This window comes from Sylvia atricapilla, chromosome 1 (assembly GCF_009819655.1).
Source record: "Sylvia atricapilla isolate bSylAtr1 chromosome 1, bSylAtr1.pri, whole genome shotgun sequence".
NCBI classification, from domain to species: Eukaryota; Metazoa; Chordata; class Aves; order Passeriformes; family Sylviidae; genus Sylvia; species Sylvia atricapilla.
This window is the reverse complement of record NC_089140.1, coordinates 122,408,709-122,430,943: the sequence shown is the minus strand read 5'-3', so window position 1 is coordinate 122,430,943 and position 22,235 is coordinate 122,408,709.

Genomic DNA, 22,235 nt, shown 5'->3' with positions numbered 1-22,235 from the left:
TATTTAAAGCAGAATTTTCCAATATGAGGTGTAATTTTTAAAGGAATTGGGAATAGACACAGGTAAGCATTTTCAGAAGAGGAGGTATAGTTGTGAATAAACCAAAATAAAACAAAACAGAAAGCACAGCTTATGTGTGGCTTCCATATGAATGGCTGCCTCAGTTTGTTGACAGCCTTAATGTATGGAGTGTATCAGTTCTTTGAATAGTTTTTAAGGCTATTCACATGTAAATATTCACAGCAACATCATTGCAGCATCCATCTATGTCTTTTAAAGATGGTCTTTAAACTTCATTTTATCTAAAATATCAGCAAAATTAATTTTGACAGAATATAATATCCATTATTGTTTTGTTCTTTAAGGGGTGAGGAAAGGAAGTTCCAAAAACCCTAGAAGAGTTTTTTGTTTGTCTTAGTCACTGATGAGTGTTGATTTGTTGAAAAGGAGAACTGCTGTTTCAGATAAGTGTTTTAGTGTGGGACTGAAAGAATGGCCTACTGTCTGCAAACATTATTTTTCACAGTTGGTGTACATACAAAACAAGACAATATTGAATAACATACACTTAAGGCCACACTTCTTATTTCTGCTTAGCTAGGAATTCTGATTATAGTGCTCTGAATATTTGTTATTTTCTGGATTGGAGCTTAGGTCAGAAGTAGAGAAGAAATGTGTCATCCTTTTGTTTTATCAGTCCTGTTAAAACAAACAAGACCATCAGCAAAACATTCGAAGAAAATTAAGACAAACACTGTTAAAATATGCCTAAAATGAGATTTTCTTCTTATTTTCTACAACATTTATAGTCCAATATGGCCCTCATGTGAGGAGTCCAAATGTAACAGAAGTGCTCAACTGTATTAAATATAGTTATTGAGGAATTTACTTGAGTCAACTCAAAATATCATTTGCAACAGAAGCCTACCTAAGAAATGAACACTAGATTTCCTTGAAGAAAATTGTGGGGCATAATAAACCAGTTCAGTTCTGAACTGGTCATTAGAATAAGACTTAACACATGCCATTCCTCTCAATGAGAGACCTACCACATGGAACAGAATCATAGAATTGCACAGACTGGAAAAGACTTTTAAGAACGAAACCTTAACACTTTCACTTAGTTTCTTTAATCAATATCCACCTTTTCCATAGAATATTTACCAAAGACTTATGAAAAAGACAGTGATTTTTAGTACTTTGAAAACATTTTATTTCCTGAAGACTAGGTCATGCGGTTTTTAGCCACCATTCTGAACAGTGTGCAAAGCACACACCTGATGTATACATAGGAGAAAAAGTTCCACATCAGAATTATGACATGAAGGAGGAATTTAGATTACAGACATATAAAAATCCCTTGAAAACATATGTGATTTACTTACAGTTTTTGCTCTGTTTATTCTAAAAGGCATATGGAATATATTAGTCATGAAATTAGCTCCTAATAAGTAGGAGTATGGATAGTAGATTATGTCTAAAGTTAAAATCCAACTATCTTCAGGTGACTACAAATAACTTATATTCATCTCTAACATGGCACATTTAAAGATTGCAATACCTAGACACTGTTGCAGTTGCATGTTAAGTGTTCTAGCAGCTGTCTTGCACCTTTGTGGTTTATTTTTATACGGTAGGCATTGACATATCTGAAAGAAAAAATGGTTCAGTTCTGAAAGATGCTAAAATTCCTTCAGCTTTCTTTAATCGCACTGAGAATAACAAAAGTGGGAATAATTCAGTGAGGGATCTAGAACTGTGTCATTACTATACATAGAAATATCTATGTTCTGCAGCTTCATTTGTAAAAGTTGTGGACTCCAATACAAAACAAAGATACTCAATCCTCTATGTATGTCCTTGCCGATTTTTAACTTTAATTTCTGGCAACATTAAAAACAACTGGGGACTAATAATGGAAATAATGATAGTTGACAAGAACTCATAGTCTTTCAGAACCCAAAATTCATCAAATTAGGTTTTAGCAGGAATAGCACAATATTTTTTGTATGAATAAATAAAAATTCTTGTAAAGACACAAGAGATTATTCTATTTTGCATGATACAAATAAAACTGTCCCCACAAAATTGTAATCTTACACAATTTATGGTAGTTTCCCATAAATTACATGAGTATATTGGAAGGTTGTTAATAATTAAAAGTCTTTTACTTTTTCAACTCTCAAATAAGTATTAGAGTAAATAATTTCCAGTCTTCATCTGACATGACATCTAACCAATACAGGCATCACAAAATAAATAATTTATGAAAAATATTTATTTAAAGAGCTGTAATTTACCTTGCATTTACCATATGCCATTCATCCAAGTATCAGTATAAAATATTCATTAGAGAAACTCATTAAAACAAACTTCTATACAATGAGATGACGGGCCAACAAAAAACATCAATCATCACAGGGGTTTAAGTTGTTATTAGTCCATATACATAAACTAATATTTCAATGTACAAAAATATGAATATTTCTACATTTACCCTGGAATCACCAGGGCTACATTTAAGCCTTTTCTTCACCCATTTCATGAGTCCCAAGAAGTCTCTGGCAGAAAACAGAGATCTAATTTATTAATGATGAATAAATCTGGTGTAATAATTAATAGGAAATCTATAGCTAAACTTAATGGAAGAATAGCTAGGCATGTAATGATATTTAAGTCTGTAATAAAAGATCTTAGTTCATGCATTACAAGCAAGGAAATTACATGTACATGTATACAACTCTGGATTAACAAAGGGTTACCAAGCATTAAAACAGTGCAGGACTCCCCAAAACCAAAGATATGGAGTCTCTTATAATTCATAATACATTGTTTTGAAACTGAGCCTTAGGTTAGGGAGATGATATATCAGAAAAAGCAAAAAGTATCAATATCCTCCAATCAAAAATACCTATCTTGTATCAAAATTCTTTTAGGTAAGCAATTCTTTTAGGTAACAGGACTTCAGGTCTTAATTTAGAAAACACAACATGCCACATCAGTTCATTTATGGCATGCAGCTACAAAACCATGTACCTTTACTCCTCTATACAGATTTGTGGGGGTGGGCGGAGCCCCAGCTGCTTTGCCCTGGAGACAGCCAAGCTGAGGAGTTAAGAAAGAATTTCACAACTTCACCCAGAACCCCTAAGACAAAAGACAAACTTTTAGTCACAGCGACCTGTCCAGAGACCCACAAGCCCCCTTGGGATCTTATGTAGATCTGTTACAATTGACTGGTTTTGTACTCTTTTCCTCCCACCCTGGTGTCCCATAAAAACCTCTGGGTTTCCTCTGGTTGGCAGAGGGTACTTCGTCCCTGGACCCCTTTCGCTGGTACCTTTGCAATAAAGTTACCACCTGCGGAACTTCCACACGAGACCTCTCTCTCTTTCTCATTATGGTTGGCTAAAAGAGGGGCAAACTCACAAAGGCAGGAGCTGAGAACACTAAGATGAAATCACTGAGCAGAAAAATCACTGCTCTGCCCTCCTGCTGAGAAGCCCCTCTGCCAGCTGAGGAGTGCCCTGACCCCCCAAGAAGCTGTTTTTAGCGAGACATCTTTTGGGGGTGGTTGTGGCTCTCTGAGTCCCAAGCGGCGGACCCCTCTACCAACTGAAATACAGATTCTTCCACATTAGGAAGTTCTGTTAAATATCTGCTTCACACAGACTATGTTTCTGTTATACTGTTGATCTGTGATTAAATGCTCTAATAAAATTAACTAGCTTTGCTGCAAACAGAATGTCTGGAGCAATGTTTAATTTCATGTCAAACACATACAGGAAACACCTGTCTAGGTGAAGTAATTTTTTAGAAAATGACATTAATCATATGTTGTGGAAATGCGTGTCACAGTTGTCACATTAAAAAGCAATATCAACAAATACAGAAATGGTAAATTACTTTAGAAGTAAGTCTTCTAAAATTAAAAAAAATAATTAATCCAAATGTTACCATGTCAATCTGATTTCACACTGAATAAGATCTCCCTTTTCTCTTCAGATTAAAAATGCCTTCCAATTATTGCATGATAAAACTTTCAGATGTGAAAAAAAGTTACGTAATTAGAAGATTTAAAGCATAGCCAGACTCTTCCTACACACCTGTACAAAACAGTGACTTAAATGACTCTTAATACAAACAAAATGCATTTTATAGGAAAGAAAACCACATAAAAAGTTAAATATAGCTGTTACTTAGAGTTGGGACCCTCACAAGTTCATACAAGACAAAATGAGTGGGATGTTATGTTTGTACAGAAGTGTGAAAAGTACATATGACATATGATAGAATGATATGATATGATTCTTATTTTATGGGATCTTTCCAAGACTTATTTTCTCCAAGATATTGGTACAATGTGTACTATATATTTTTGAATACTGTGTGGAAGATGACCAAAATCAACAAAAAAGGAATAACTCCAGTATCCAAGGTTGTGTGGCCTTTTGGAGACAATTCCTCTGCCTTAAAACTTCTCCATTACCTTACTAACTTTAAATTAATTTTCAAGCTGAAAGAAGTCTTTGAAGACTATGAACTAGGCTTATTCTTCATTTGAGGTCAAATTAAAGAAAAAAAAAAAAAAAGAAAAATTTCTTTAAAAAGATGGAGAGATTCCTGCTTCAAAAATACTACAAAGAGGGCTGTAAAGAAACTTCACATGAGTAAAGTTTAATTATTATACATCACAGTGTATCAAAATGCCTCATCTGGTACTTTCTGATATTAGAGGCAAAACAAGTGAACAAGTAAAGATTTATTTGGTCTCTTTACCAACTTGTATGCTCTTCAGCTTTGCATTTAATCTGCTTTTGGTCATAGATAATATTAGGTGCTGTTTTGTTGAATTGCTTCTCTTGTATTTAAAAATAAAATATTTAAACCTTCTTGAGTACAAGCTGAATTACATAGTCATCTATTGGGATGGTCCTTTGTGATGAGTTAGACAATAAAATTGATCAACAAAAGTATATTTTAAGTACCCTCAAAGTGCTCTGAAAGTGATTTTGGGACTTAAGTTTCTAGATCTTCCTATATCATTAGCAGCAGTGTGAAGACAAGAGAATTAGGAGTGGTTTGTGGGGGCCTACTTGGAGAGCCAAAGTCTTGTTGAGACTTAAAAGCTAAAAGTAGAGATAAAAAGATAAATAACTATAGAAACATCCACTTGCATGTTAAGGGGGTCTCCAAAGAAACCATGGGATTTATGCCTTACATGTTTCTGTTTGCAGAAGGTTGAGAGAGCTTCTTGATCTTGTGAGGGACAAAGAGAAAATCATGCTCAAATCATCAGAGGAGTTAATAGTACCACATGTGCTGAAATTCCACAGTAGTGGAAGTGGGTTTATGGCCTTAGCACACTGTAATAACCTTGCTGAAACACGTCAAAAGCAGAAAATCTGGTAAGATTGACAAGTTAAGACTTAGGCACATGAAGTGGGGCAAAAGGTCAAATTTCTGATCCCAGATTGGCAAGAAAACTGTAAACGGACTAGGAAGGACTATTTACAGCATTAGGCAGGTCAACAATATTATCTATATCATAGAGCTTCCAGATAGACAGCAGAAGCAGTTTTAGGACTGGCAAGTTCTAGCAAGGACAGGAATCTTCTTTACTAAACGTAGGCCCAGTGTGAAATGGAGGGGAATTTTATCATAAATTCAAGAGGGAAGGGGAAAAAAAAATACTGTGGTAGGAGAATTTCCCTCTTAAATCTGTATCCGTGAAGGGAGTAGAGGACAGTGGTTCTGTCAGATGACAGCCAAGTTCTGTCACTAATGTGCTTCAGACAAGATGAGGCAGAGCTCAGCAGTAAAGCTTTGGGTGAGGCTTGACTCTTCAGAGGTACAATTACAGAGGTGCAACAGCCATGTGAAAGGGAAGCGCTGTGTAACTACATCTTGTGGGCCGGACCCAATGTCTTAACTGGTTGTAATTCTAATAGGTGTTCTGTGATGGCATTTAGAGCTGTTTCCTTTGCTTCAGCAAGGCTATTTGGAATAGAGACTCAGAAATGTGAATCTTGGCTCTTATATCAAGGTCAGAAAAAGTGAAAACTATCCATCAAAGATAAAAATAATTTTACAAAAGAAAACAATCAAACAGCTTTCTCATACCTTTTAAATATTGGATAACCAGTGCAAGATTGTTACTTATAATATTTCTAGACTTTTAGAATTTTCCTCATGCGACCACCAAAAGAAAAAAATACATAATTAATACTAACAGTCCCAGCACATCACAACAACAAACTCTGTTTTTCCAATGAATTCTTTTCATTCTTATTGACTTATCTTCACATATGTCAGTCTGTTTGGTCTGTCTGCAGCAACCACAGTGATTGGGAATGACAGTCTGACCTCAGCTGGAATTGAGAAAGATGGAAATAGGAAAAAAATGAGGGTCACACTGTTTTGAGTTGTAAATCTAAACAACTCAGAAGCAGAGAAGAAAACTTCCTCTGGAGCCTTTGTGATGGCAGTGTGCAGTTCTGGTGAAATAAAGTATGTCCATTTCTTGAACCACATTTGGTGACTACACACTCCTGACATTACCATACCTTCTCAGAAGAGCAGTGCACAGCCACTGGGTCTCTCCCTTTCTGCAGACATTGCTACTTCAAGAGTTGGAGAACAAGGAATCATAGAATCATTTGGGCTGGAAAAGACCACTAAGATCATAGAATCATGGAAGTGGCCTTAAAGTTCATCTAGTTCTAATTGCCTTGCTTTGGGGAGGACACCCTTCACTTGACCTGGTTGCTCAGAGCCCCATCCAACCTGGCCTTAAATACTTCCAGAGATGGGCCAGTTAGAACTTCTGTGGGTATTCTGTTTCAGTGCTTCACCACCCTCACTTTAAAGAACTTTTTTTGAACATCTAACCTAAACCTACTGTCAGTTTGAAACCATTACCCCTTGTCATGTCACTACATGCCCTTATAAAAAGTCCTCTCCATCTTTCTTTGTAGGCTTCCTTCAGATACCGGAAGGCTGCAATTATGTGATTTCAATGCCTTCTTGTTTCCAGGCTGAACAATCCCAATTCTCTTATCCTGTCCTCATAGGAGAGGTGCTTTATTTCTCTAATTGACTTGGTGCCCCTCCTTTGAACTCTCCAAAGTCCATGTCCTTCCTATGCAGCATGTCCCAGAGTTGGATGCAGCACCGCAGGTGGAGTCTCACAACAGCACAGCAGAGAGACAGAATCCCCTCCCTTGCCCTGCTGGCCACTGCTTTGGATGCAGCCAGGACACATTTGGCTTTCTGAGCTGTGAGTGTGCACTGTGAGGTCACATCCAGCCTCTCATCCACAGGCAACCCCAAGTCCTTCTTGGCAGAGCTGCTCTCAATCTGTTCATCCAACAGCCTGTGATGATAGTAGTGGTGGGAACTGTGTCAGTTTGTAGAAATCCAGATAAAAGAAATTTGTATCACTTGCCCACTGATTTAATCACCCCATCATAGAAGGCCAATAACTTGGTGAGGCAGGATTTGCCCTAGGTGGTGCCTTGCTGGGTGTCTCAAATCACATCCCTGTCCTCCTTATGCCTTAGCACAACTTTTAGGAAGATGTGTTCCATGAGCTTCCCAGGCACAGAGGTGAGCTTGACAGGTCAGCTGTTTTCAGGGTGCAGTGGTAATGATGGAAGAGGCATAAGCAGGGAACATTCCTCAGGCTGGATCTTACTCATTGTCTCACTTTACCGTTCTCATTCCTCACAGACTCCTAATGTAGTGATATGCCTGCTGGTTTGTAGTGAGATGGTTGTCAGTCTCATCTACCAAGTAAAAAGTGATAGAATGAGAGGAAGACACCTTAAGTTGTGCCAGGAGATGTTTAGATAGAATATTAGGAAAAATTTGTTCACAGGAAGAGTTGTCAAACATTAGGAAAAGCTGCCCAGTGAAGTGATTAGATCATCACCTCTGGAGGTTTTTAATAGACTTGTAGATATGGCACTTAGGGACATGGTTTAGTGGTGGACTTAGCAGTTTTAGGTTAACAATGATCTTAGAGGTCTTTTCCAACATAAATGAGTCTTTGATTCACATACCACACTTGCAAGCTCTGTAAGTGATTTCAGTAACCCAGGAAAAGTATGAATGCCCTGTGACTCATTTTGATTTTCTGTTCTATTATTGTCCAGGGCCTAGAAATTCTCATTTAATCCTAAATGTTCTTCACAGATGCTGCACAAGCCAACAACCCAAAGTGGTATATAGGTTGTGATATATCTTGCTTTGTTGTCTGGCCTCATAATGGTTTCTGACAGGCTGAGGAAGAGCTGACCTGCAACAAGTGGGCAGAGCATGAGAGGCTGTGGATAAAGGTGTGACAGTGGGGAGAATGGCCCTACTAGAGATGTGGCAAGGAAGAAAAGCTGTCTTCTTGAGTGATATACTTTGCCTGAAAAGTGTGATCTTGAATTCAACTTTTAAAGAGATTTTCAGCATGTGTCAGACTCCTCATTACATGCTTTGTTCAGGCAGATAGGGGCCCAAATCTCTCCAGACCTCAGGGTAGTTTGGCAAGCCTATTACTTCCTCAGTCCAGGAACTTAGTCCAGATACTTAGGCAGATATAACATCTACAGGGGACTGTCCTGGGATAGCCACCTCAGCAGTAGCAGACTGGACAGGGAAAAACTTGACAAGAAACCAAGTTTGAGGAAACACACAAATATCAAAAACAAATCAAGTATTCCAGAACTTTTCCTTGGTGTGGGGCATTTTGCTTGTTTGTTTGTTTGTGGGTTTTGTTTGGTTTTGTTTTCTTTTGTTTTGTGGGCTTGAGGGGTTTGCTTATTTTTGGTTTTGTCTGTTTGGGTTTTTAAATAATTTTTTTGGTTCTTCTATTTTTAGGGCAGGATGACCCCTTTATATTCTTTTTTGCAGCTACCTCTAAGCATCAGAAAAGTACTTTTTAACATTATTTTGTATGTGTGTGAAACCTGCCCCCAGAGTGTATCTTGAAGAAGGCATCCTGTGCATTCAGTTTCAGTACAATTTGAAACATTCCAAACTTAATGTTTCGGAGCTTTGGCTTCTCCATCAATTGTACAGAACTTTCTCAGGTTTTCTGACTAAACTTCTAGAATGTGTTTTGGCCTCAGAAAAAGAGATTCATAGAAATACTGTCCCTTGTTTTTCAACTCTCCAGTGGGGCAGAGGATCTTGCAATGCAGTTTGTGAGGTCATTTTGAAAGTCACCTCTTGTCCTTTTGAGATATCTTTGTTTGTGTTTCTTACTAGAGTTTTTACCCTCAGAAACAATAAAAGATGTTGCTCTTTAGGAAAACCCTTAGCATTTTTGATCTCTCCAAATAGGAAGCTGGTACTTGGTTACAAATTGTCACATTCATTCTCTGGATTTGGTTTAATGAAATTTGGTTTAACTAACAGATCATTCAGAAAGTTTATTTGATCTTTGATGTTCTGGTCGATGTAAAATCAGTTTCATAATTTATATCCAGAGAAAACCACCTTATAGAATTTTTGTTACAGCTATGAGGCATCATGAGGATCAATCCTGCTCCTACAAATCCTATCTGAATATCAACTTCTTCTGATTAAAAAATAAAGATATGTTTTGTTCTTACAGGAAATCAGTTGATAAACGCCCCAACATTTCCCTGTTCCCAAGTCTTTGTTTAATATACCTGCATTTTTAAATGCAGAGAGAGAAGTATGTTGCCTTGATGCTGTTTTCTTTAAAACGTAGAAACTGTAATTATAATCCTGTAAATGTATAGATATGCTTATAATTAAGTTCTGTATAAATTATTTTTGTTTTATAAGGTTTTATGGCTAGGAATATTTAGTCCATATGTCTGCATGTTCTCTTATGTTATATACAAATGATAGCAGTTGTCATTATTTATAATAAGATTTTCAGTGTATTCAGTCTGTTGAGTTAGTAGAGTTTTCAGTCTGAATGTTTATTGTACTTCAGAAAGACTTTATCAAAGGTTTTAAGCATGTGTCTTGGTTCAAAATCATCCAGTACCAGAAAATGAACTGTGGTGTAGAAAATGATAGTTGAATTTAAAGCCTGAGATATTGTCAGGAATCTCCTGCATATTTAAGATAGAATTCTATGTATAGAACAATGCAAGAGATTCCAGCTCTGCAAAAGTTACTACTAATGCTTTCAATGAATCCAGGATTCCACATCGTGTCTTCCCTGAGGATAAACATACTCACCTGATCATAAAATCAGAGAATCTATTCTTATTCTTCAAATTAATCGGAATGGGGAAGCATGTATCCTCATTGTCTGAGGGCATAGCAAAGTACAGATAATATGAATTGTAACTGTACCTCTTTTAAAAATTCATAAAATTTTAAAATATAAATAGGAAGCATCATAACTTTTTATGTTCTTCAACCAACTAGAAAGAGGACATGGATATTTGGTCCAATTTGAAAAAAAGAAATCTTTAAATAAAAAATCTGTTTCTATATTAGTTTCTTGAAAATAGCCTGCTAGCACTCATACACGATTAAGAGGACCTCAGGTCAAAATAAATGAGAGAGAACTGTTTGCAATGTGGTGGTGATGTGAATAAATGTAAAAGATTCCTGTGTAGAATCTGTCAGCTTGCAATTTTGTGACAAACCACATGATTATTTTGGTTCACAAACCTGCATTATGATATAGAAACTGCTTTCTAACCTAAAAAGAATATATTTTCAGCTAAGGAATTTTAATTTTATATTTGGGCACAATATACTGTCACACTGTGTGATGTTGCTAATGATGTGCTATGCAAACCTGATGAGATACTGGCTACTTGCAAGAAATGTAAAGTGACATTCTATGCACCTACCTTCAGCAAGAAAAGTCCTTGTAACATATATCATGTAGTAACAATGATACAGCCAACTGACACCAATTAAAAAGTCACAAATGGTTGCTTTTCTCTAATGTTCAAAGAGCTCAAGGAATTTAGATGTGTACATTAAGGATCAGATGCTTGGTTGCATATTCTACAAACTATATTTTAAACAAATCAGCATACAGATGGCTGTGACAATAACTACCAGGAAAAAGTGAAGGGTGAACTGTCACAAAGTTTGACAGGCCATTGCATATTGAGAGTCTTTCCCTATTGCTCTTTGAATAGTCAGTCCCACAGTATTTCTATACTCCGTCTTGCAGGCAGATGGAGGGTGGGTAAGTATTCTGATTAAGGCAAGGGATTGAGAAACATGAAAACTGCAATAAATATTTTTATGCTTCTATAAGGACTTTCAGTATGACCTTGGATAAACATTTAGTCTGTCTGGCTTGGTTATCTGCATCTGTAAAGCTTGGATACTACAACCTTCCAATCTAAAATTTTCTGCATGTTAGAGAGACACTGAGGTACCATGACAATTGAATTACTACCGTAGGCTCAGTTCAATTTTTTTTTTTTAGCTAATTTTGCAGATTATTTTAATGGTTTTCAAAGAAGTCTTTATTGCCAGAAACCTGTACAGCAAATTAGAGAATGCTGAACTAGTGACACAGAACAGGAAACAGACATTTGGAGACAAAAGGATTAATAAGTTCCCTAGAGAAGAAAAGAGGTATGAAATACGCATCTGTACTTATCCAGAAATATTGACAAAAAGGGAAAACGGCAGAAAAACACAACATGTGATCAGATGTAAAGGAAAAAAAAGAAGGAATAGACATGTATTAAAAATGCCAAGGTCACTTTTTGGAAGGCTGGAGAAATTTACATGGGATAATTAATGATAGAACTCTCCTCTGCACTCAGGTAATCAGATAGGACTGCATCTATGGATAGAGTCATCTGTAAAATTAATGGAAAGAAACACTATTCTCAATAGTTATGACACTTAGAAATTTTAATTCTCAAGGTATGTGTTGGAGAACAAATGCAACTAATAGCCAAAGGAACACTATATTCCTAGATGTGTTTAGCTGACATGTTTCTTAATCAACTATCCCCCAGAAGTACTTTTCATGAAAGTAACTTTAAGTAATTAGCATGGAGTTAATTAAAAAGTGGGTTCAATTTAAATTAAAGGGAAAATGTACAAAAGTAGGACAGTCAGTAAGGTCTGGGATTTCAGAAGGATCTATTTCGTTACGGGAATTAAGTAGTAGAGCAAGTTTTGTTAAAAAACCTTGACTATAGTCAACTTGAACTCAAGAACTTGAGGTCTGAAACTTTTCCAAGTCAAAAGTGTTAAACGTAACAGTAAGATGTGTCATGGATAAACAGAAGAGATCTTTACAAAAAGAAGATTTATATGTGAATAACCCTCTCAGAGCATGTATAAGCAGAAGCATATACATAATGGGAACAAAGTATGACAACAAAGAAGGTAATGTTTTAAAGTCAAGCTGAGTTGGAGTTTGCTAGGAGATGTAAAGTGCCTGAAGTGACTTAAAAGCAGGTTGGCTCTCATCCCACAGCTTCGACTAGAAGACTATTCAGGATTTCCTGTGACCAAGAAATTCAAAGCTTCCTTCCTCCCCCTCACCAACTTGAAGATGTTCAAGACCATTTTCATACTACTATTACTAGGAACAATATTTACTTTTGGTTCAACTCTCTCTTTCCCCTTTTCTGACGTTCTCAGAAAAAGCAGGTAATCCCAACTCTCTTTCTGCTGCTTTTGTTTTCTTTAGTATAGTATAGTTTTACTGAATCCTTGAATGATAGTAAAAGGAAGTGTAACCATTACCAAGGTGAACTATTCATAATAGTTCTCTGTTGCTGGCTCTGACCCCTCACTTTGTGAATTTGCCTTTTCCTGTGTCCCAAACAGTGTTGATCTCATGGTCACCAACCAATACTCCTCCTACCAACCCTTCTTGAGTTGTTTACCTTGGACGATTACCCAAAATAAATATGCCTATCAATAAACCCTTAGTAATACTAGGATGAAAGAAAAACTAGTTCAGATTAAATATTATGTTGATTAGTCCCAGCTGAGGAACTGGAAAAAAGTTTTCAATTTCTAAATTTCTCTGGAAACTGGAAGGACATTCCTAACTCACTCTCTATCAGGCAGTAAGACTGGTAAAAAATCAGAGGAGTAGTAAAAGAAATCCTAAATAATTTTCAGATAGAGTTAATAACTATAAAAGGCATTATATGATGTGTTGTCTGTAATTTGAATAGAAGACTCAAAATGTCATGTCCTGTTTTTATGTTTTAGTTGATTCTTATTTTCTTTCCATGACTAGATTTCTCTCCATATTCCTTATAAAAAGCAGTTTTATTTCTCCTTTAGGCTTTCATTTACTTTGAAAAATACAGATAGGAAGTCTGTAAATTTTTCTTCATGTTTTTGTTTGTTTTGTTTTTCTAACAGAGAAAGTCCAATCCTACTGTTGATGCATCCTCTCTGTGCATCTCCTTGAATTTATGGTTCAGTTTTAAGCAGCAGTTTTGAAAAGACAATGGCATTTCCAGATTTGAACCCTGATAAAAAGCATGACACAGGGGGAGAAGGAATAAAATGCCTGGAAAATTAAGACTTATGGCAATGTAATGACCCAAGAAGAAAGCACTTCCACTATAGAGAATTCCCTACAGTAATTTTGGAAATCTCATTACAGACAGATCTTCTGTTACTTCAAGGATAGTTTCAAATACAATTTCCCTGCATTTCTATGTAATGATAAGAAGCTCTATCTGCTGCTTTAGGCCCAACTCTTGAACATCTGTAATTCAGGACACTGTGTAGAAAAAATAAAGAGTGCAGTATGCCAATTAAATCTCCCAGAAGACTGGATTACCACAGTTTTGTTTGATCATAGCCTTGTTTAGTATTTTGCAGGGTAATAAATAGCAGAGAGAGATGTAATACGCCTGTTTCTTCAAGTTCGAGTGTTACAGTTTCGCTTGGAAAGCCAATATTAGCTGTTTCATGTTCTTAGGGAGGAAGAAAAAGAATAAGGAAGACTCTTGTTCAAAACGGCTCAACAGCTGGCCTTTCCTTTTGAATGAAAATGAAGGGGAAAAAAGGAATCAAAGCAAGACATTATAATCATACTCTCTGCTATATGATCCTTTCCTCAAACTTTGCTTCCTTTAGCAGCTGAAACTAGATGCCATACCTTATTTTTAGCTTTTTAGAGATGCCTGGTGTTACTAGTATGATGACAGAAGAGCAGAGGACAAACATCCTTCTTGATGCAAAATAGTTAAGGAAAACAAATGGCTGATGACTGACTGGTTTCAGCAATTTAAAATTGTCCTTATAGATGCTAAAAATATTACAATTTTTTTAATAGAGTAATTTTCCTGAAATCTTAATAGAGTATTTTTTTTAAAGAGTCATTTTTCTGAAGCTGCTGCTAGGTGCACACTGCATCAGTAATTAAAAAAATAGCCAAACCCTATATAAAGGTTACCAATATATATTTAATAGTATCTCTATTATTTTCTTTTAATCTGTTTTTTTTCTTCCAAAGTATATATTAATTTATCTATAATAGTGTTATTGCTCTTTTGAAAAGATTTCTGCTGACTGGTCTGTTATTTCACAGGATTAATTCTGGATGAAGGGAAAGCTTCCACTCTCTGATTGTTTCTCTTGGGTGCATATGTCACCTTTCCTTTAAGTTAATAATTTCATAACCAGTGATATGGCTGATTTGCTCATGAAAATAAAGGCACTCTGATCCTATATGTTATTTATCATTTGGTTCCACAAAGAGAGCACATTTTGATGTACAAATCCATTCTCAAACAAATCTGATTCCTTGCTAATCCATAGAATATTTTGATCTTTACTGGGTAATGAAGTCTTCATTTTTATGTGTAAAAAAAATCTCATGTATAATACAAACAACATTATCTCTAAAACTGTGATACATCATCATACATGCAAAACCAAAGCCTTGGGTAAGACAGAGTGGCAAGTTAGATGAACCACTTCAATTTTCCATCAATCAAATTATAGTTTATTGTTCAGCTGAACTACCTCAGGCAACACAAATCTAAAAACTGTCATTTTGGAAACATTGCATTTTTTTTCTGTCACATTATAACCCAAGCCACAGCCATAAAAAAGAATGTCATACCATTACTGACTGTAATATTCCTTAATTTAAGAACAGCTAATTCATCTGCAATATATACAGTGTTCCTAGGATTTGGAACTCATAGCAGTGTTCAGTTACAGTAATCTTATCAAATCCCATTAGTACATGTATTATTTTTTAAATAATGGAGATTTTTACAAATTCAATTAAGAATAGAATGGTTGTTTATAACAGCATTTTAATGCCTACATTAGAAATAAGGTTTACATTTCAGAATCATCTAATATTTCAATTATTTGGTTACTATGAACCCTAGATTGCAGGGAATTTAATTAAAAATTAGGGTTCTATGGCATACACTTGATGAAATAATGTGGTGTCATTTTTCTGTTTCTTTACAGCAATGAGTGTCATCACTCTAAGGCTCAGAAGTTTAAAATTAATCCAATAAATGTTACAGGTCTGTTTGTGTTCAGTCACCCAAAATGCATCTACCTTCTTCTTGCTATTTAGGCTATGGAATTGCCCTAACATTGAAATTCAGGAATGCAATGCTTGTACATTTTAAATGTTCTATTTGCCACTTACCCTAAATTTCTAAATGATAACTTTATAGTGTTCCTTTATTTATCCACATTGAAGTGCATATATGAGTTAATGGTAGAGTAAAGGGTGAGAATTACGATGAGTGGTTGTATTTCTTTCCTGGTTAAAAATATATAGCATTGAGAGTGTGAAAAGAAAGAGAGCTGTTAATAAAAGTATTCTTCCCTCACCATCTATATGCTTAAAAATATAATCATGTTACCCTAGGAAATCATAAACTTAATTAGAGCACCACCCTTTAAATAAATGCGATGAAATTTAAAGATAGATGAAATGTTGTGAGAACATACACTTCACTGCATAGATATATATCATAAGGACACCTGTCCCCCCCCTTAATTAACTACCTGCTAAAATAAAAACCTGCTAAAAGAGCAGATTTACTGTGTCGTGAGGCAATGAATTTAAAAAGTCTCTGCTGAATAAAAAACTAGTTCAGTTGGTTGAGCCAGGCCATGTTCTTGAGCAAGTTCAGACATGTTAACTGAGTTTTATGCATTTTTATGCACCATTTATTTTTGAAAAATCAGGAATTTTCACTGCAACAGTTACCTATGCACCAAACTAATGAAACTCCAGTGGCTGATATTCACCAAATCCATGCTTAGCATAGTCCAGCAAGGATTATTGTACACAGTTTGTACATACATGCAAAAAGGTGAGGGAAATCAGTGCAACACTACTAAGTGTAAAAAATTTAATTGTAGTGTTTGCATTTTCTTTTGGTTTTGATTTTCTTTTAATCGTATTGGATTATTTCATGTAAGATGCAAATTTTCCTAAGGAATATATTTCTGCTCTTGTGATTCTTATAATTGCTGGGTATATTCATGGATCCAGTTACTTTTCTATTAGTCTCGTGCACTGCCAAGGGTAGACAGAAGATAAGAATCAGATCCTTACAGAGCTTTCTTTAGAGGATCACATCTAAGGCTCTTGGGTGCACTAGAATTTTTCAGGAACCAGAAACACCAGTCCTAAATTTTCAGGGCATATTACAGTTTAAGGCACTTCATTCCCTACTCACAGAAAAGTGTCACACTGCTGAGTATCTCTAAAAAGAATTTAGAGAAGGTAGGCATCTGATCTTTTCTAACTAAGAAACCTGTAACTTGTAGTTTTATGTTTGTTCTGTAACAAAAATTTTTCTATTTTATACTATTTTGTTTCTCCGCCTAAAAAAATATATTTTTCTTTGAGCTGAAAGAGGTCATCTAATCACTTTTCTGTCTCAAATGTGAATTTTCCAGATCTAAAAGAACCCTGAGAACATGTGATCTTTATTCACAAGGTATGTAAAAGAGAAACAGGAAGAGACTATCTTAAAACTAGTTACAAAAAAAAATATGACTGACCCATCTAAAACTCAGTAAGATGGGTTAAAGTTGCTTCCTCTCAAGTGAAAACACAGTTTTTGTGACTCATTCCACTGACTCATGAATATATGTATATTTTCACTCTGTCTATAAAAATTCTTGTTTTATCCTGTTTTACAGGAAGCTGGACTTTCTTATTGTGTTACTAGCTGCTGGCAGTGGAAGCACCCAAACCTTTGGCATATTCAGCCTTGCAATAAAATCCAGGGTGTTTCCTAGATACAGTATAATTAACTTAAAATGCTATGTTAAAATTATGTTAGGGTGTAACTTAGACAAAATAAAGCACTTCTAAGTGAAGACTGATGTGCAATTCTAAATGCATCCTTTTTCTTGTCTATAGGTACTATAAATACTTTAGAATATGACAGCAGCAAATCAAAGCAGTTATGTCCCTTAAATTTTGGATTTTAGTTTTACAACATGAGATAGAATATTCTTGGTGGTGTCTTTTTTTTTTTTTTTTTTTTTTAAAAAAAAACTCGTTTATAGTCCTGCAGTTTAAGCTATGAGGAAAGCCTGTCAAGTCATAGCCACATTTTGCCTAGTTGGATTTAAGATTATACATTAGGATTTGTTCAGCTTAGTAATTGTGCTGGTTTTGCACGGCCTGGTGTGAGAAGCTTCTGGAAGCTTCCACCATGTCCGGCAGAGCCAGTCCCTGATGGCTCTCAAGATGGACACGCTGCTGGCCAAAGCTGGGACAATTTGAGATAATGGCAGCACCTCTGTGATAACATATATAAGAAGAAGTCAAAACAAATGTGGTTGGGCAGTTTGAATTCTGGGTAGAATTCAGGAGAGTTCAAGAGGAGGAGGTGAGAACATGTGAGGGAACCAGCATGGAGACACCAAGGTCAGTGCAGAAGGAGCGGCAGGAGCTGCTCCAGGTGCCAGAGCCAAGATTCCTCTGCAGGCCGTGGTGAGACCACCATTGTGAGCAGCCTGTGGGATCCACGGGGGATGCAGAGATCCACCCACAGCCCCTGGAGATCCCTGGAGGATACAAAGATCCACCCACAGCCCATGGGGAGAGGTGCTCATTCCAGAGTGGATGGATGCCTGGAGCAGGCTGTGATCCTGTGGGAGACCCAGTGGAGAGAGGGGCCCTGCTCCCAGGCTGGAGCAGCCTGTCCTTGGAGGACTGCACCCTGGGGAAGAGTGACCCAAGCCTCGGCAGTTTTGGGAGGACGGTGTGCCCATGGGAGGGACTCACGTTGCAGCAGTTTGGAGAGAACTGCTGCTCATGAGGTTTGGAGCCACGCTGGAGAAGTTCATGGAGAACTGTCTCCCATGGGAGGGACCCAGGGTGTTCCAGGGGAAGGACTCCTCTCCCTGAGCTGCAGAAGAAAACCTGACCAGAACCCCCATCCCCTGTCTCCCTGTGCTGTTGGTGGGAAGGAGGGAGGGGTTGGGGGAAAAAAAGGTAAAAAAAAAAAGGTATTTTTTAAGAGCTTCTTTCACTTCTCATTATCCTCCTCCAATTTTGTTAGTAATAAATTCACTTTAGACCTTTAAGCTGAGCCTGTTTGCCCCTGGAGTGTTTTCTCCTGGTCTTTAACTTATGAACCTTTTGTTTAAATTTTTCTCTTGTCTGCCCAGCTGTAGCAGGGGAGGGTGAGTGAGCAGCTTTTGTGGGTGCCTGGCATCTGGCCAGTGTCAAACCAGGACTGTAACTGGGTATAAAGCTTAATAAAATTAACATAGAAGCTCTCTAGTAGGCAAAATCTGACATTATAAATGTTTGGACATACCTGCTTCAGATACTGTATAAATGCTATCAGCCAGTATATTTACATGGATATATTCCTTTCCAGTTTGCAAGTACAGCTTCCAAAGTAATTTTTCTTGTTTCAGTCATGCCAGTGAAACAACCTCTAAAATGTGCCTCTAAAAGCTTTATGGTTCTTTTCTTTAGGAAGCATATTCAATCAAACTATTTTTCTTTTCTTCCAACAAGTTGTAACTTGGCTGCTCCCAGGTAAGTTTATTTTTGGCCATTAGTTTGTGTGGCTGTCAGGATGTGCACAGGTGCTCAGGTCTCAGAGCCATCTCAGTCCTGAGACCTTCACCATTGCCCTCACTTCTGAGTACTCCATGCTCAGGAGAAGGAAGGCAGACACTGGTGTCTCTCTACCCTGTAGCTGTGTTTTGAAGGGGCAGCAGCAGGGCTCGATTATCGACTTTCATTCACTCATCCAGACCATACTGTACCCAACAGAGCTGCCTCCAGGGTGAAAGGCTTTGTTCTAAAACAATGGTCCTTTGTCATCATCAATTGACACACTACACTGAGAGTCACATCTCAGTTATGTCCTCTGCAATCTGCTTTCTACAGCACTAATATTTTTTACTTTTCTCTTCTTCCTTTGTTAATCACCTTATATTAGGGAGAGTACAAGGAGTAGGAAACATGGATGCACCTATTGAAATGGGCAAATCTAGAGTTCAAGCATTTTCATGATAAAGAGTGTTTAGTAGCTACAGTCCAGAAAAAAGTTAACTGAAATGAAAATGTGGGTGCATTTTTAATAAGAACTTGTGGATGGGTTTCATTTATGATCCTATTGAAATGACATGATGTCAGACTCTCCCTTCAATTTATAAATAGTGAAAAAAATCAATAAATAGGAATTTATTCTTTTTTTTTCATTAAACCAATGTGTTAGTAGAGAATATGGAGATCCCCAGGTATTCAAACGCTGCCTACAGCTTGCCCCTCTCTGAGATGTTTTTTTTTCACCTTTGTCACATTTTACAATGCTTTCAAAGGTGACTATCAAACAAGGAGAAAGTAAGGTTTTTAACAAGGCAGTCATTTTTAACTATCAAAGTTCTTTTCATTCTCTACAGATACATATAGAGTAAGACCGGATTTGTAAATTCAGACCATGGCATTAAACACAAAAAACCAAAAAAGAATTGCTTGTGACATTATTATTTTGGACAGATTGGATCATTGGACAGTGTTCTAAAAAAAATTTGAGTCCAAACAGATCTTTTAGAGAACAGACTTACAACATTACAGACACAAGTTAATCAAAGCAACACTTTCTCTTAGGCTGGTGAACAGCAGAGGCATATAGGGAAAAGGAAAGAGAGAAAAAGTTTCTTTAAACAAGTGCATGCAAAGAACTAGAAAGTACTTTGATACTACTTTTTCCTCGAATAAAAATGTGCTCTCTTTTATGGAGGATGAAGCTGTAGCTCAGTATCTCTGTGCTTCTGAGCGTGTTAATCCTACACAAATGATGAGTATGGAACAGTACCAATGATGAAATCTTACAACTCTTTCATTTGTTAAGACGTGGAACACTATTTTTTACATGTGATATGAAAGATAAAATGCTATGAAATACCAAAGAATATAAAAACTAGAAGCCAGAAAATGAGTAGACTTTGAAAATACATCATATTGTAGGAAATGACCCAAATGTTCTAGTTTTTATGAGGGTGCTTGCTCCCCTTCTGACCTTTTTTCCAGATTTTTATTTGGAACTAGAAGGATATATCTCCCCTTTTGGAAATCTCTTTAAGAAGGCCTGTGGACAACATGTGTTGGATCAAATGTTTTAGAACTTTAAGGTCTTTCAAAGCCTTTTTTTTTTTTTTTTTTTTTTTTTTTTTTTTTTTTAGCTCTTTTCATTACTACTCATTTTGATGATGGTTGGGTGAACTGTTTGGGGAAAAAATGTGAACCTGCTCAAAGATCATTGGTTAAAAAATCTGAACCAAACTGAAGCACATATTTTTCATGGTATTTCTCTCTTTCTGTTTCAGAAGCTCAGAACTACAAGTGATGTATGATGTTTTGTGTCTGTATTTTTGTCTTTGTATGCTTTTGTGCCTTATGCATAAAGACAATGTTTGACTATGATATAATTAGCCTGAAGCTGACTCACACTTCTATGCCATGGTCACAAGAATGTGACTATGCCAAAGACATAGAAGCTCTTTCTGGATATGAAATGAATTTTTGTATTTTTAGTTTATTCATAATTTGTACTATTTTTGCCCACATTGCAGTATTTATATGTGTATATATGTATATGTATATATATGCGTGTATATATATATATATAGCAAGCACAAAGTAAAAATATCAGCTATCTAAATATATATTGTAAGTACTTCATGATTTCTGAAATTTTGAAATATATTTCCTGAATAGTTACACTTACTGCAGACTGCTCCCTTAGAACTTCAGTGTGTCTATCTTTCTCTTTTAGATATATATACATATACATGCATATACTGTGGTATCATGTAATGTGGTATCAGATTCACTGGCAAAGATCTATATTCATAAAAGATGACAGAGTCAAACTCTGCCAACCAACTCTGTCATACCAACGAGACTATTGTTATATATACAGCTACTGAGGCAATCAACAGAATTAAACGGCTGAGATAGAATAGTAATGTTATAAAAAGTCAAATAAGTAAATCACTGTTATAAGAGTAATCAGTAGTTCTTCATATTTCATGGTGCTAAGGAAAGAAGCAGTGTATTTGAGTGCAAAAATATTTAAATGATGGAAAAACATTCTTATTAGAAGAATAGTATTTGAACAAGTTACTCAGTGAGATTGAGGAAGCCCCTGCAATGGCTATTTTTTAAGAACATTAGAAAAATTATCTGCCAGTAACACTCTGTGTAACTGATCCCATACAGAGCAGGGGTGCAGATTAGATGACCTCTTAAGGTTCCTTCCAACACATGTCCACAAGGTTCTCATTGAAAAAAGCCCAACACAAATATTTATCCGACTTTTTCTTTTGTTCACATAGTCGGTAACTTTATGATTCTATGAAAGAGCAGTGAACTGCAAGGAACTGACAGCAAATGTTTTAATTTGGCAGTTTAGGGGAAAAAAGATCTTTGCGTTTATTTTGATGTCTGTTACTGGTAAAATACACAAATGAAAAGCTGCCGAAATGTCTTTGAGACAAATTCAGCCAAGTAATTCTCTTTCAATATGAGACACATGATTAGGTCTACAGCCAGTGTCTGAACTCTTGCATCTTTCACATTACCACTTTGAAAATCTATTTTGATGTACATATACACAGAGGCAGACAGGCAGATATGCACACTCACTTTCTTTAAAAAGTCAAACTGAGAAAAATACTACTAAAATTTTATTATGCTGGTGCATAACAATGCAAAGTTACAGTTAGCATTGTTAAAGAAAGCCAGAATAAGAACTATAATCATATCTATTTAT